The sequence below is a fragment of the Camelus bactrianus genome, chromosome 8, assembly GCF_048773025.1.
Source record: "Camelus bactrianus isolate YW-2024 breed Bactrian camel chromosome 8, ASM4877302v1, whole genome shotgun sequence".
Classification (NCBI taxonomy): Eukaryota; Metazoa; Chordata; class Mammalia; order Artiodactyla; family Camelidae; genus Camelus; species Camelus bactrianus.
The window spans coordinates 89,609,031-89,622,902 of record NC_133546.1 but is presented as its reverse complement, the minus strand read 5'-3'; the positions used below and the strand labels follow the sequence as shown (position 1 = coordinate 89,622,902).

Below are 13,872 nucleotides of genomic sequence, written 5' to 3'. Positions count from 1 at the left end.
ATACAGTTCATCTAAAAGGGCACTATTTGTCCTTTTGTGTCTGGCTTATTTTAGCATAAAGTTTCAAGGTTCATCCATATTGTAGACTGAATCAGTATTTTATTCTTTTGGTTTGATAATATCCTTTTTCTTTTTTTTCCTTATTGGTCTATTTAAAAATATTTTCATTGAAGTCTAGTCAGTTTATAATGTTGTGTCAGTTTTTTGGGTACAGCACAAAAATTCAGTTATATAGGAACATACCTGTATTCATTTTCATATTCTTTTTAAACATAAGTTACTATAAGATATTAAATATATTTTCCTGTGCTATACAGTATAAACTTGCTGTTTATTCTATACATAGTCAGTATCTGCAAATCTTGAAATCCCAAATTATTCCTTCCCACACCCTCTCCCCTCTGGTAACCATAGTTTGGTTTCTATGTCTCTGTGTCTGTTTCTGTTCTGTATATAACTTTATCTTTTTGTTTCTTTCTTTTTTGTTTTTTTTTAGATTCCACATGTGAGCGATGTCATATGATATTTTTCTTTCTCTTTCTGGCTTACTTCACTTAGAATGACATTCTCCAGGTCCATTCATGTTGCTGCAAATGGCATTATTTTATTATATTTTTATGGCTGAATAGTAGTCTATTTTACAATTATACTAAAACCTCTTTATCCATTCATCTCTCAGTGGATATTTAGGTTGTTTCCATGTCTTGCTATTGTAAATAGTGCTGCTGTGAACATTGGGGTGTAGGTGTCTTTTTGAATTAGGGTTCCTTCTGGATATGTGCCTAGGAGTGGGATTGCTGGGTCATATGGGAGGTCAATTTTTTGTCTTTTGGAGAACCTCTATACTGTTTTCCACAATGGCTCCACCAAACTGCATTCCCACCACAGTGTAGGAGGGTTCCCTATTCTCCACAGCCTCTCCAGCATTTATTGTTTGTGAACTTCTGAATGGTGGCTATTCTGACTGGTGAGAGGTGAGACTTGTTTGCAGTTTTGATTTGCATTTCTCTGATAATGATATTGAGCACTTTTTCATGTGCCTATTGGCCAATTGTATGTCTTCATTGGAGAAATGTTTCTTTAGGTCTTCTGCCCATTTTTGGATTGAATTGTTTGTTTTTCTTTGTTATTACGTGTAAATCTGTTTACATATTCTGCGAATTAAGCCCTTGTCAGTCTCATTTATTGCAAATATATTCTCCCATTCCATAGGTTTACTTTTTGTTTTGCTTACTGTTTCCTTTGCTGTGAAAAAGCTTGTAAGATTAATTATTTCCCATTTGTATATTTTTGCTTGTATTTCTATTGCTTGAGTAGACTGCTCTAGGAGAACATTGCTGAGATGTATGTCAGATGTTTTGCCTATGTTTTCTTCTAAGGGTTTTATACTATCTTGTCGACATGTTTAATTCTTTAAGCCATTTTGAATTTATTTTTGTGTATGCAGTGAGGGAGTAGTCTAACTTCATTGATTTACATGCAGCTGTCCAGTTTTCCCTACACCATTTTCTGAAGAGGCTGTCTTTACTCCATTGTATGTTCTCACATCCTTTGTCAAAGTTTCAATCACCAAAAGTTTGTGGGCCTATTCTTGGTAATTTTGTTTATCCGTTCATTGATGGATGGATATTGTTTGTAACTTTGGCTACTCTGAATGATACTGCCATGAATATTGATGTGCAAGATTTTATGAGAGTATGTTTTCATTCTGTTGGCTGTACAGTTGGTCCGCCATATCTGTAGTTTCCACTTCATGGATCCAGATGGCTGTAAAGGGACTCGAACATCCTTGGATTATGTTATCCAGGGTGGGGGGTTCCTGATCCAACCCCCCGAGGATACTGAGGGATAAATCTATATGTAGGAGTGGAATTGCTGAACCATATAACGCTAACATTTTGAGGAAACACCATAATTCTCCAAAGAAGCTACACCATTGTCCCTTTCCACTGGCTGCATATGAGGTTTCTCTGCCTCCTGAACGACACTTATTATTGTCCATGTTTTGATTATACCCATCCTAGTGGGTGTAAAAAGCGATCTCATTTTCATTTTGATTTGGCTAGTGATGATGAGCATCTTTTCATATGCTTATTGGCCATTTGTATATCTATTTAAATCCTTGGCAAATTTAAAAATTGGGTCTATTTTCTTGTATTGTTCAGTTGTAAGCATTTGTTTTATTTCCTGAATACAACTCTCTTATTAGATACATGCTTTGCAAATTTTTTCTCCTATTCTGCAGATTGTCCTTTCACTTTAGATTTTTAAACATTAAAAAAAAATTCTTTATAGTGGAGGTAATTAGATGTATTGATTTATTTTATTTTTTTTGCTAAGCACGCACTCTATCACTTGAGATACCCCCTCCAATGTCATTTCACTTTCTTGATGATGTCCTTTGTAAGAAAAAGTTTTAATTTAGATGAAGTCCAGTTTATCTGCTTTTTTCTTCTATCACTTGTGCTCTTGGTATTGTATCTAGGAAACCAAAGCCTATCCTAGGACCACAAAAATTTATACTGTGTCTTCTTTTAAATAGTTTATACATTTAGTTTTTACGTTTCTGTCTGTGATCCATTTTGAATTAAATTTATTTGTTATATAAAATATGGGGGTCCAGATTCCAGATTCATTCTTTTCCCTGCAGATACCTTCTTTTCCCTGCAGATACCCAGGTGTCACTGCACCATTGGTTGAATAGACTCTACTTTCAATGAAGTGTTGTTGGCACCCTTGTGGAAAACTGAATGTAAATGTAAGTTTTTTCCCCCTGGGTTTTTATAGTGTCTCATAGATTTATTAATCCAAACTTATGACAGTACCATACTGACTTGAGTACTATAGCTTTTTAGTACCCTTTAAAGTGAGTCCTCCATCTTTGCTCTACTTTTTCAAGATTGTTTTGTCTGTCCTGGGCCCCTTGCACTTCCATATGAATTTTGGGATCAGTTTTTTAAATTTTTGCAAAGAAGTCAGCTGGAATTTTGATAGGGATCCCACAGAATTTGTAGATCACTTTGGGGAGTCTTAACGTTTTTAACAATATTGTCTACCATTCCATGAACATGAGATGTCTTCCATATATGTAGATCTTGTAAATTTTATTTCGGTGATACTTGAAAATGTTCAATGTACAAATCTTGTAAATTTTTGTTAAATGTATCTCTCATTTAATTTTTAATGCTGTTGTAAATGGAAAGGCTGAGCTTCTTAAGGGTGGGACTATATATCAATTTGTTTATTTCTAGGATTCCCACACAGCGAATACTCTAGGTTTATATTTGCTACATAAATCTATCCACAACTCTTCTGACCCCCATGTTATAAGAAACCAAGACTCACGTTAATCTACCTGAACACCTATCTGGAAGTGAGAAATGAGACCCTTGGTTGAGGCTTTGTGCAGTTGATAATGAGAGCTTATTCAGGATGGCTTCATCTTAATTTCTTTTAAACAAGACTTTTGGTGTATTTAGTCAGATACATTAAGAACATGGCCTTTTGATGTGCAGAGGAGCTAAGACTATAATTTTCAAATAATTTCGAGTGAGAGTGTTGTTCTTTAAACCTAATTTGCATCAGTCTTTGAAGATTTATGTTTCAGGAGCTTTGACTAAAGAACACATGTCATTATTCAATAACGACAACTAAATACTCAAGCAACATGTAAGAGTTTGAGCAAACTGCCCCCGCCCCGTAGTGCTGGTTGGCTGCAGCTGTAACTGGAGTCAGCACTTACCTCTCCTAGTACACTTGTGCTGATCTGCTCAAAGGGGTTCGTCCAACAGTTTGTCAGTCTGTTGGAGAAAGCCTTAAAACATTGATTTAAGGTTGCTGGAATGCAATATATTCTTATTAATATTAAGTAAGCACATATTGAGTGCTTACTGTATGTTGGGAATTGTCCCTCAGCCTCACATGAATATTATTTCTCTTAAAACCTCACATATTTCCTTGTTATTCACACTTTACAGATAAGGAGACTGAGAATTATGTCTTCTCTCTTTTGGGGGGAGCTCATTATCAATGACGGGAAGTTGTAAGGAAAAAGATATTGATTCATCCTGAGAAAATATTTTTCTGAGAGTCAGCAATGAAGAGGGTGACCACTGAAGAGGGTGATCATTGTTCGATTGAGATGAGCCTCGGGTTGTACGGAGTCAGCATCCCTGTCCTGGACACGGCACGTGTAGGGCTGTGTGGTGGATGAGGCGGCAAGGCCGCGCAGGGATCGCGGATGCCGGGCCGTTGGGCTGTGCTCAGGCCGGTGGGGCTTTCTCCTAAGGGCAGTGGACCGTCATTGACAGATTTTTAGTAGGGGAGTGGGGTGCTCTCGTAGATCACTTTTGTCTTGTAGAATGCTTAGAAACATTTAGAAGTCTCAGCAGGAGGTGATGTGATGAGTCAGAGTAGGGTGGCTGCGAGGTGTAGCAGTGTTCAGTTTTCAAGTGGTTTTCATTCCCAGGTTTGTGGCTCAGTAGCCGTGGCACTTTGGATGACGCACTCAAGGAAGTGAAACAATTTATCTAATCAATTAAAGCAGTGATGTACAAATTTCCCAAGACTGCTGTGGAGATCCAGTGAGATTACGTGTGTGCCGTGTGCAGCGTGGTCCCCAGCACAGAGTCAGTGCTGAGTGAGTGCCATTGAGTACCTGGTAGGACAGGTGTGGGTGGTGGGACGCCATGACTGAGGAAATCTGGGCCCTGAACGAGGGGTCCAGTCACATCTGTGAGTGATGGGCCTGAGCTGTTATAGGGAGGGAGACCTTGTCCCCCGACCAGGGGCCCTGGGCAGGACTGCTATTGGAGGAGAACCGTGAAGTCAGCTCTTTGCAGGTGGAGTTTGAGGTGCCCTTGAGACATCTAAGTGCAATGTCACGAGCTCAAAGAGGAGGTCTCGGCCCGGGCTGTGCATTTTCCTATAATCTCAATCCCTGAGGATGCTGAGATTTGATCACTGAACGTGAAGACATACTTTACAGGACAAGTGAATAGTAGTATCATCTCTGTCATCAAAGCTCACGTCTCTTTATTCATCACTCACTTTGTTAATTGGGTACTTACAGAGCTCACTTTACCGCCCTCACTTGGGTTCAGGCTCCACAGTAAAGAGCTGGTGAGCCTCCCTCTTTTCCAGAAGAAGACACATTTAGCTGGTAGCATTCTGTACCTCGCCAGACTTAGAATTTTAGTTTGTTGTATTAATTCTATTTTCTGTTGGGCATCTCCTGACAGGAGAGACGTTTTACCTCATGATCATATTTCAATTAGCTGTTACTGAGAATTGCTGATCTGATCCATAGAGTATGTATTATATTAACTTTGTACAGTATTTATCATTTTTCTGTCTTTGTCCTTTAATTTTGTATGCCCCTTCAATGTTCTATCCTATTTGGGGCGTTATTTTTTTTAATTAAAAAATGTCTGTTAGCAGTTAAGAAAACAAAAACAAAGAAAAATGCACATGATATCTAAATTTAGAAAATATCTAGTGTGTTTTCTGTCTCGGCAATGGAGTGTTCTAGAATCTCGTGAAAACCTTCATTACACAAGTTCCTTGAAATGCTGATTAAGAAATAAAGCCTTCCTTCCTCATCTTTCAAGCTGCACAGCTAATTGTCAAGAAAGTGAGGGGAAATCCTGAGAAGCCAAGACAAACCAGAAAGCAGGGATTCTGGGATAAGCGAGTCTTAGAAGCCCTGGGGTGCCTGTTGGATCCTGAACTGAGTTTTAGTTGCCCTGACAGGAGGGCAGGAGGTGAGCCCGATTCCTCTCACACTGGGAGTTGGATGGCTGATCATATGTAAGGGCAAGCCCATCCCGAGAAGCATGGTTTACTAAAGGTAGAACTAGGAAAAAAAATCCTCAAGGCAAGAAAGTAAGGAATGTCAATATTTTTGGAAGAGGGGAAAAATAACAAATCCAAAGTAAGGATATAGTTTAAAGCTGTTCTGGCATGAGAGTGACCACAAACTCCTGGCAGAAATGCACAGCTATTAATGGAATGAGAAGTTGTGTTTTGAATGGATAAGTGAACAGCCATTCCGAAAAAGGCCTCCAGAGTATTGTGGATCAAGATACTGGACCGCAAACACCTCTCTTCCAAGGGTCATTTAAATAACCAGAAATGTTTTAAAGGAAAGAAGCCGCAATCATATTTCTATTTATTGACATTACTATATGCTAGGAATTCAGAGGTAACTATGTGAAGGAAACTTAGCATAGAAGCTGTGGATGTGCCTGCACGCGGGACATTTCACAGAAGTGACCGGACTTATCTGCAAACAGAAATTCCTGCCAAGGGACTCTGCCCATTCCCAGGGGAAACATTGCTTGCAGACAAGAATGTTTATTAGTTCCTCAAAAGGAACAGGCCTGGAAACAGGAGAGTCTCATTGTAATTAAGATAAGGTAGCCTTAGATGTAGTGCACATGCGTCAACCTAAAAAATGTTTACTCTCTGTGCTTGGCAAGATTTACTCCTTTGTGTAGATGGTATAAAAAATAAAGGAACCCGAATCTCGGGAGACATTTTGCACCACAGCAGCTCTGTGATTCATTTTGTCGGCAACAACTATGGAGTTGTCTCCTATTTTATGGACCTTACTTTCTCTTTGGGGAGACAAACTGACAGTTGGGGAGCTTGGTAGAGGGAGGTGTTAGTCTGTTGCAATTAGCCAGGAGAGGAGATTAAGAAAGCAGTGAAGGGTGGGTGAACTTTTTAGCTGAGGACAGACAGCCTTGTTCAGTTGACTTTTAATTGCAGGCTCAATGAGTAGTCACTGGAGGGAATAGACCTTACGGAGGATGGACTTAGCTCAGGCCTCTTTAGAATGGGCACGTGAAACTGGAGAAAGACAGTCAAATCTGTGCAGACATTGAAGTTCACTTGAACGTGCTGTATCCCTGAGCCAAAGATCGGACAACTAGAAAGCACTTCTTGAGGACAGAGGAGTGGTTTTTAAGGTTCTCCAAGAATGAATCCCAGGGAACCGGGATGGCCAGTTGTCAAACTGTGACTTTGCAATTTGGACGGTATATCCACCAAGGTTATTGGCATTTTATGGGTTTCCATTTCTCGTTAATACATGTCAGGTGATGAGGATGTGGACACACGTGTTTGACACCTTATCGAGGTGACTTTGGGTTCCTGCCTAGAAGCGCGATCCCAGCTGCGGCTGCGTCAAACATCTTGCTGCCCATCCCGCTCCCCGGCTCCGTGATCACTGCAGAGTCGTCGTCCCTTGTTAACCTGTCCATCTCCTCTGTGACATCATAACCCATGAAAAGACCGGAGCGTATTAACTTGGCTTTCTTAAAGTCAAAGGAACAGATCTACTATGGAGTCAGATTTGTTCTTTCCTATTTCAATAGTACCATGGAGAAGGAAGTTTGGGCAGCTTTTTGTAGGGTCCTGGAGGATTTCTCTCTCAGCGTCTGGGTGCCTCTATTGAAAACCCTTCATAGCTGTCTGGCGTGCTGTAAAACCACTCCACCAGTTTTGCCCTGAAGATGTGTTCAGTTTATAACTCATCTCTACTCCTTGGAAAACAACTCAATAAAAACTCAGTTGGTTTTCCACCAGCCATGGGCAGGGGTGAGGGATAGCATGTTGCTATTTTATAAAATAATAATAATAAGAAGAAGAATAAGAATAAGAATAATAAATAAATAAAATCAATAATAATATTATTAATAATAATAAAATTAATAATAATAAAAGAAGTTTTAAAACAGCACTGGGCACATAGGAGAGAGTCAATAAATGCTTCCTGGCTGAAATCAAATTGATGGCTCAGTGATTCCATGGCTGCTGTATTTGCTGAGCTTGTTACTCTTTGCTCCATTACACTTTTTTTAAACTGAAAAAGAAATACATGCATATGGTTAAAAACAATTCAAACAGCACAAAAATACACACGTGAAAGAAGTTTTCCCTCATCCCCTGTTCTTCCAGCCCTCCCTGGAGATGCCACTGTTTACTATCCTTTGTGTGCTTTTCCAGATATGCTATGCACGTTCCCACCTATGTATGTAAATTCCTTTAAAGTTTTAGTTATTTTTAACTTAAAGGGATTTAAATCCTCAAGTGGCTTCTGCCTCGGTAATAGAAAAAAACAAACCTGACTCCATATTAGATCTGTTCCTTTGACTTTAACCCTTTGCTCTGTCTCCTAGGCTTCATCTTGCTTGTAAAACAATGTTGCCTAGAGCCTGAAATATACAGAAGAGCCTATTCTGAAGGCTCTGACCTTTAAGGATATTTAACACTTTTTCATTCATAAAAAGATAACAAATTACAGAATAGAAAATAACGTTTGTTTTGTTGGAGGTTTACAGAGATTTGACCCAGGCAGATAGCAACAAGAACAAAGGATTCTAACAACAAGGAATTCCTACACCAGGAAGATTGCAACAACCAAGCACGTAGGAAAGGAGCCTGAATTCTGACTTGGGGAGATGGTTTTCCAGGATATTAGTTTGCCATCTAGCTCTACAGAAACTTGCTTTTCCATGCCCCAGCAGCGGGTCTCCCAACTTATTGGCCTGTCCTTCACTGAGGAGAATGAATTTGGACTCGGTAACACTCCTATCTACCTAGCAAGCTGGGCACTGGAACTGAGGACAGCTCTCCCACACCCAGGAACCTACTGTGAGCCCTTGATGGTTCCACTTGGGTTAGGTGTGTTTTACCCAGGAGGGATGGGACTATGCACCAACACTCAGGCAGTCTGCTCTGTCTGGGGCTCTGATCTTGTACCTCCCGCTCCCCGCAAGGCCAACACCTGGGACAGTGGAGCTAAGGCAGAGATCGTGCCTGCCTTTTTCCCAGCCTGTAAAAGGGGAACATGTACACCTCCCAAGGTAGTTCTGAGAGACAACACCTGCTGGTGCTTGGTTCCCAGAGCAAAAGGAAACCCAGCTCCACGTGGGGACAACGGGTGTGATCCCCGTAGGGGTTCAGCAGAGGCATCGCCTGGAGGGCTGGACCAGGGAGGTAAAACTTGAGCTGCGGGCCTTGAAGGGTTACAGAATGGTACAGAGGCAGGTCTGCCGCCTCCTTCGGGGTGCCCCAGAAGTAAAGCTTTTTCTCTCCATCTCCGATACTCCCCTCCCATCTCCAGATCCCTACCTACTCTCTGCTCCTCCTGTCCATCTGTCTCCCTCCACTTTTCCCCTCCTCTCCTCCTCCCCCCATCTTCTCCCTCCCTCGATGCCCCAGCCTCTATCACAGAACCAAGAGAGGATCTCTGGCCCTCCTGCGCATGCGCAGTCGGTGCCAGCTGGACCGGGGGTTGGAAGCCCCAACTCCGAGCTGGGAATCGGCCCCAAAGTCTTCTCAGCTCTGTCGACCGGTAGGCCTTTGGCTCCTGCCCGAGGCCGGGGCCTCTGGCTGTGGAAATGCAAGGTGGGGGGCTCCCGGGAAAGGGGTCAGGCGCCTGCGGGAGGGCGGTCTTCGCGTCAAAGCCCGCGAGGGCGCGAGTCAGCTTGTGTTCAGCTGAATTTCTCGGGCCAGACCCCTCTGCCCGCGCCACCTACACCGGCGCCCTGGCCACAGCTTTCCAGAGCCAGGTGTGCACCTGCCGCCTCTCGCCCCAGCCGGGCTCCCCTCAGTCCGCGGCTGGCGACCCCTTCCCCTCTCCCGCCCACGAGTCCTCTCCTCCCGGGCTTCCTCTCCTTGGCCGTAGGCTCGTCCCTGCCCCTGGGAGGGCTGTGTCCCGGGTGGGCGGGTTCTGCGGACCCAAACGGGGGCGGGCGCCTGGGGCTGGTTCTGGCCTCAGAGCGGGACAACAGCCCGCGTCCCCACCCCCGCTTTCCCTGCCCTGAGACCCCGGGGCTGCCCTCCTCTCCCTTTCCAGCTCCCTGAGGACCAGCTCAGCGGCATGCGCGCTGCTTCCCGGGCTTAGTGCCTCAAGCTGTAAAGCCCAGTTTCTCCTGATGGAGTCTGGAAAAGTGAGCGCCAGTGCTGAGGGAGTTTCCGTCTCCCCCCTCAGTGTTTCTGCCCCAGGTAAGTACCTTGAACAATTTCACGTGTTATGATGGCGGTGCTTGTTGATGTCACGTGTTTTTATAGTGCCAGGGATTACAGTGTTGAAAGCAGGGCTTGGTTCAGTTAAAAATGAGCTGAAGGCATGAGGCTGTGACATGCTCCTTCCTTCCCTCTCCCAGGGTGAAACGTGTGACCTTCGATTTTAAAAACATACTTACAGTCCCTAACTAGCCCAGCCGAGCTAGGGTGTGTTAACAGGAACAGCACCACCAGAGGCATTGGAGACCCAGGGACATTGCAGTCCTAAAAAGCTCCTGGCACAGTTTAGTTTGTTTTGGTTTTTTGTTTTTCTTAAATTGTGGGGTAGACTAGTTGTAAAGAGGGAAAAATAATTGTCAAGGAATATTTTTTCATATAACAGCTTTATTGTGATATTGTTCACACACCATGAATTCCACCCATTTAAATGGTACAATTCAGCAGCTTTTAGCATATTCACAGTGGTGCAACCATTATTATTCCAGAACGTTTTCATCACTTCAGAAAGAACAGTGGAAATGAATGACCTATCCACCCCTCCCCAGTGGTGGTTCTAAAGAAGTTTCTTGGCTGTTCCTGACCATAAATTAACTTGTTACATTCCATGAAAATTCTGGTAGGAATTCTAATCAGAATTGCATTGAATCTGTCTATCAAAACAGGAAGAATAATTGTCTTTATGGCATAAACTTCTTCTACCCTTGAATATATCTGGGACCCTATCTTTTCATCTCTCCAGAGCCTGGCCCATGGGAAGTCCTCACTAATTGTTGGGCTTGTGAATGATGAGATTCTATACATCATTAGTTGTCACTGTAGCCTTTCACAGAAGAGAAAAGTAACCTCAGTGAAGCCAAGTGACTGTCTGATGGTCAGAAAGAGTGACAGCCAGTGCTGGAGTGATCCAGTGGACTTGGTGCTTGTAACCATAATTCTCCACCACCTACAGCTAAGGGGATAAGAGTGTTCTTTAATTTTATCTTAATGGCGTTGATTTTATTTGTACTTATTTTTTAAAATTATTTTTAATGAAGTGTAGTCAATTTACAATGTTAGTTTCAGGTGTACAGCAGAGATTCAGTTATAAACATATGCATATGTATATAAATATGTTTTAGATTGTTTTTAGCACAACTCATTACAAGAAATTGAATATAGTTCCCTGTGCTATATAGTAGGTCCTTGTCATTTATTTTATATTTATTAATGTGTATCTGTTAATCCCCCTTTTCCTGCCTGCTAACCATAGTTTGCTTTCTAAGTCCATGAGTCCATTTCTAGCAGCATAATTTTTCCTAGTAACATACGCTGGTTGACTGCTTTCAGCTTCAGGAATTCCATCTTATCTGTGGGCACTTTTCTTCTGGTGGGCCTTTTTGTGGTTTGCACACGTAATAGAGATTTGTACTTGGGAGAACTCCATGCCTCGTGTAGTCCCTGGAACAGAGTGCCCACTGAGTTGATGCTTGAACTGGGGAAAAAAGCAGATTAAATGTTGGAATTTGCACTTTGGTTGAGACTTCCAGATTTCTATAACCTGTTTAGCCCACCTTAATATTGGCTGCACCCATACTGGGTAATTTGGTGGAATTTCATGGTATGGTGGTGAAGAGACAGGGCCTTGTATGCTTCTTTTCTTTCCTTTTTCTAACACTCATTCTCCTGGGCCTCCCAGATCCTCCCCCAGCAGTGCCCAGGGCTGGCATGATGCTGCGCTGAAGCAATATTTGTTAATAAGGCCCTTTCCTCATCTCTTCTGAACTTCCGTTTCTTTCTCTGCACAATGAGGGCTTAGACTAGATAAGTGCTTTTCAGTTTCTTTTAAAGCCATGTTTCCTTTGAGAAACAGAAAATGCAAATCTCTCCTCCCATCCCAACCCTTTAGATTTTGATATGTCCTCCAGGGAGTGACATAGCTCTTTGTGGAAAATTGAAGTTATTGTGATTCGAGATGGCACAGAAAAGACTCTTCAGAAATTTATTGCAGGGAGAGGGCAGGAAAGGGGCACATGTCACAATTTCTAGTGTGAGCCCTGGAACAGGGGCTTGGGTTTAAATACGGTGTCTGACGTGGCCTCTCTCTAATCTTGTACAATATGATAAACTTCTCTACCTCAGTTTCTTAATGTGTCAAGTTGGGGTGATAATATTTTAAGGCTTTTGTGAAAAATTATACACATCAGCCATCTGTGTCTCAGTAGAAACAAGACCTGCTAGGGAGTCAGGGATTTCTTTAAAAAAAATCTTGTCCATAGCACTCTGTCGGTGTGTATTTTGAATTACCTGGAGGGTGAGTGTTGAGTCTAAAGTCCATCGTGGGACAGGTGGCCCATAATTCTCTGTGCCCCCAGATTGCCCCCTCTTCCCCAGTCCTCTTCCTCAGTCCAAGATGAAGTTCCCTAGTAGATTTACACAGAGGTCTTTTGGAAATGGCTTTTCATTTTATTGTTTCACCAAGGAGGGCTGCCATCATGATCTCTGTGGTCAGGTTTTGGTGACCTGAAGGCTATGCAATTGGGGGTTTCTATTAAATAAAAAAAAATATTACAAATAGAAAATTAGAACAAGGGTGGTGACAGGGGCTCTTGGAAGTGGGGACCATTAGCTTTGTTAGCTTCAGGTGCAGTGGCCTTTGGCCACGAGGACCCATCCTCATGCTCTGAAGTTGGAGGGACCAGTGGGTTCAGTGGGAATGTTAACTGAGTGTATCTAATTGGCTAGGCATTGTTGTACTTGTACTGTGTGTTCCTTATTTGAGACAATGAGCTCATTTAACCTCAATAGCCTCTTTAAAATATTAGACTTTTTATTTTGAGATGTAATGTAGGTTCCCCTGTACTTGTAGGAGATAATATACGGAGGGCCTATGGACCCTTTGCCCAATTTTCCTTAATGGTTCCATCTTGCATAGTTGGGGTAAAATTCATTACTGACTCACTAACCCTTTGAGGTTTGTGTTATTGCCCTCATTTCTATCTATGATTAAACTGGGGCTTAGAGAAACACACAGGCCTGCCCAGGTCACCCACATGTTAGTGTGTAGTCGGGTGTAACGTGGGCTTGGGACATCCAGGAAGTACCATTATGATGTTCTGTGGCAGGGAGCAGCATTCATTTGCTTGTTTATTCATTCATTCAACAAACATTTATTGAGTAACCTCTGTGGGTCAGATGCTTTCATAGGCTTATCTGATTCTTCAGCAGTACTGAGAATCAAGTATTGTTTTGTTTTTTTAATCTGAGAAAATTAGCTCTGAGAGTTTATAACACCCCCCAAAGGAAATATAGCTCATAAAGGAGGGATAGTAAATTTGTACAGTCCCCCCTCTTTATGCAGGTGGTACCCTAGGCATTTTACATTTGCAAACTTCCATAAACCAGATATATTCTTGTAAGGCAAGGATTTTTTTTTTTAAATTGACGTATAGTCAAGTTTACAATGTTGTGTCAATTGCAAGGTGTTGTTTGAATTTTGAATTATAAAATATTTTTTGAGAAGAGTAATTAGGATTATTCATTTGTTTCATTTTTTAAAATGAGGTACTGGGGATTGAACCCAGGACCTCGTACATGATATGTATGTGCTCAACCAGTGAGCTGTACCCTCTTCCCCAAGGCAAGTTTTCTTATCCATTATTCTGCAGTTTAGGGGTTCAAATAAATTGGTGTTGAAATCCAGATCTTTTGATCCTACTGCGGTTCTTTTCTTTATAATCTGCTGAAGGGGGGTGGGGAAAGCATTTCCTTTGTTCATTTCTTTATTCCGCAGTGTTGAGCACTGACTTTGCATCAGGGTCTTTCTAGGTGCTTGGAAACAGAAAACAAGAAATGACCCTT

The 13,872-nt window shown here is 42.1% G+C and overlaps 1 long non-coding RNA gene across 1 annotated transcript in view; it reads left to right on the top strand.

The window, feature by feature from the left end:
- Positions 1-13,872, top strand: part of LOC141578414 (uncharacterized) — a 67,014-nt gene that overhangs the window by 52,375 nt on the left and 767 nt on the right. The window contains exon 8 of the long non-coding RNA XR_012508809.1: positions 9,866-10,014. This is a non-coding gene — a long non-coding RNA (uncharacterized LOC141578414). The remainder of the gene's footprint in view (positions 1-9,865; positions 10,015-13,872) is intronic.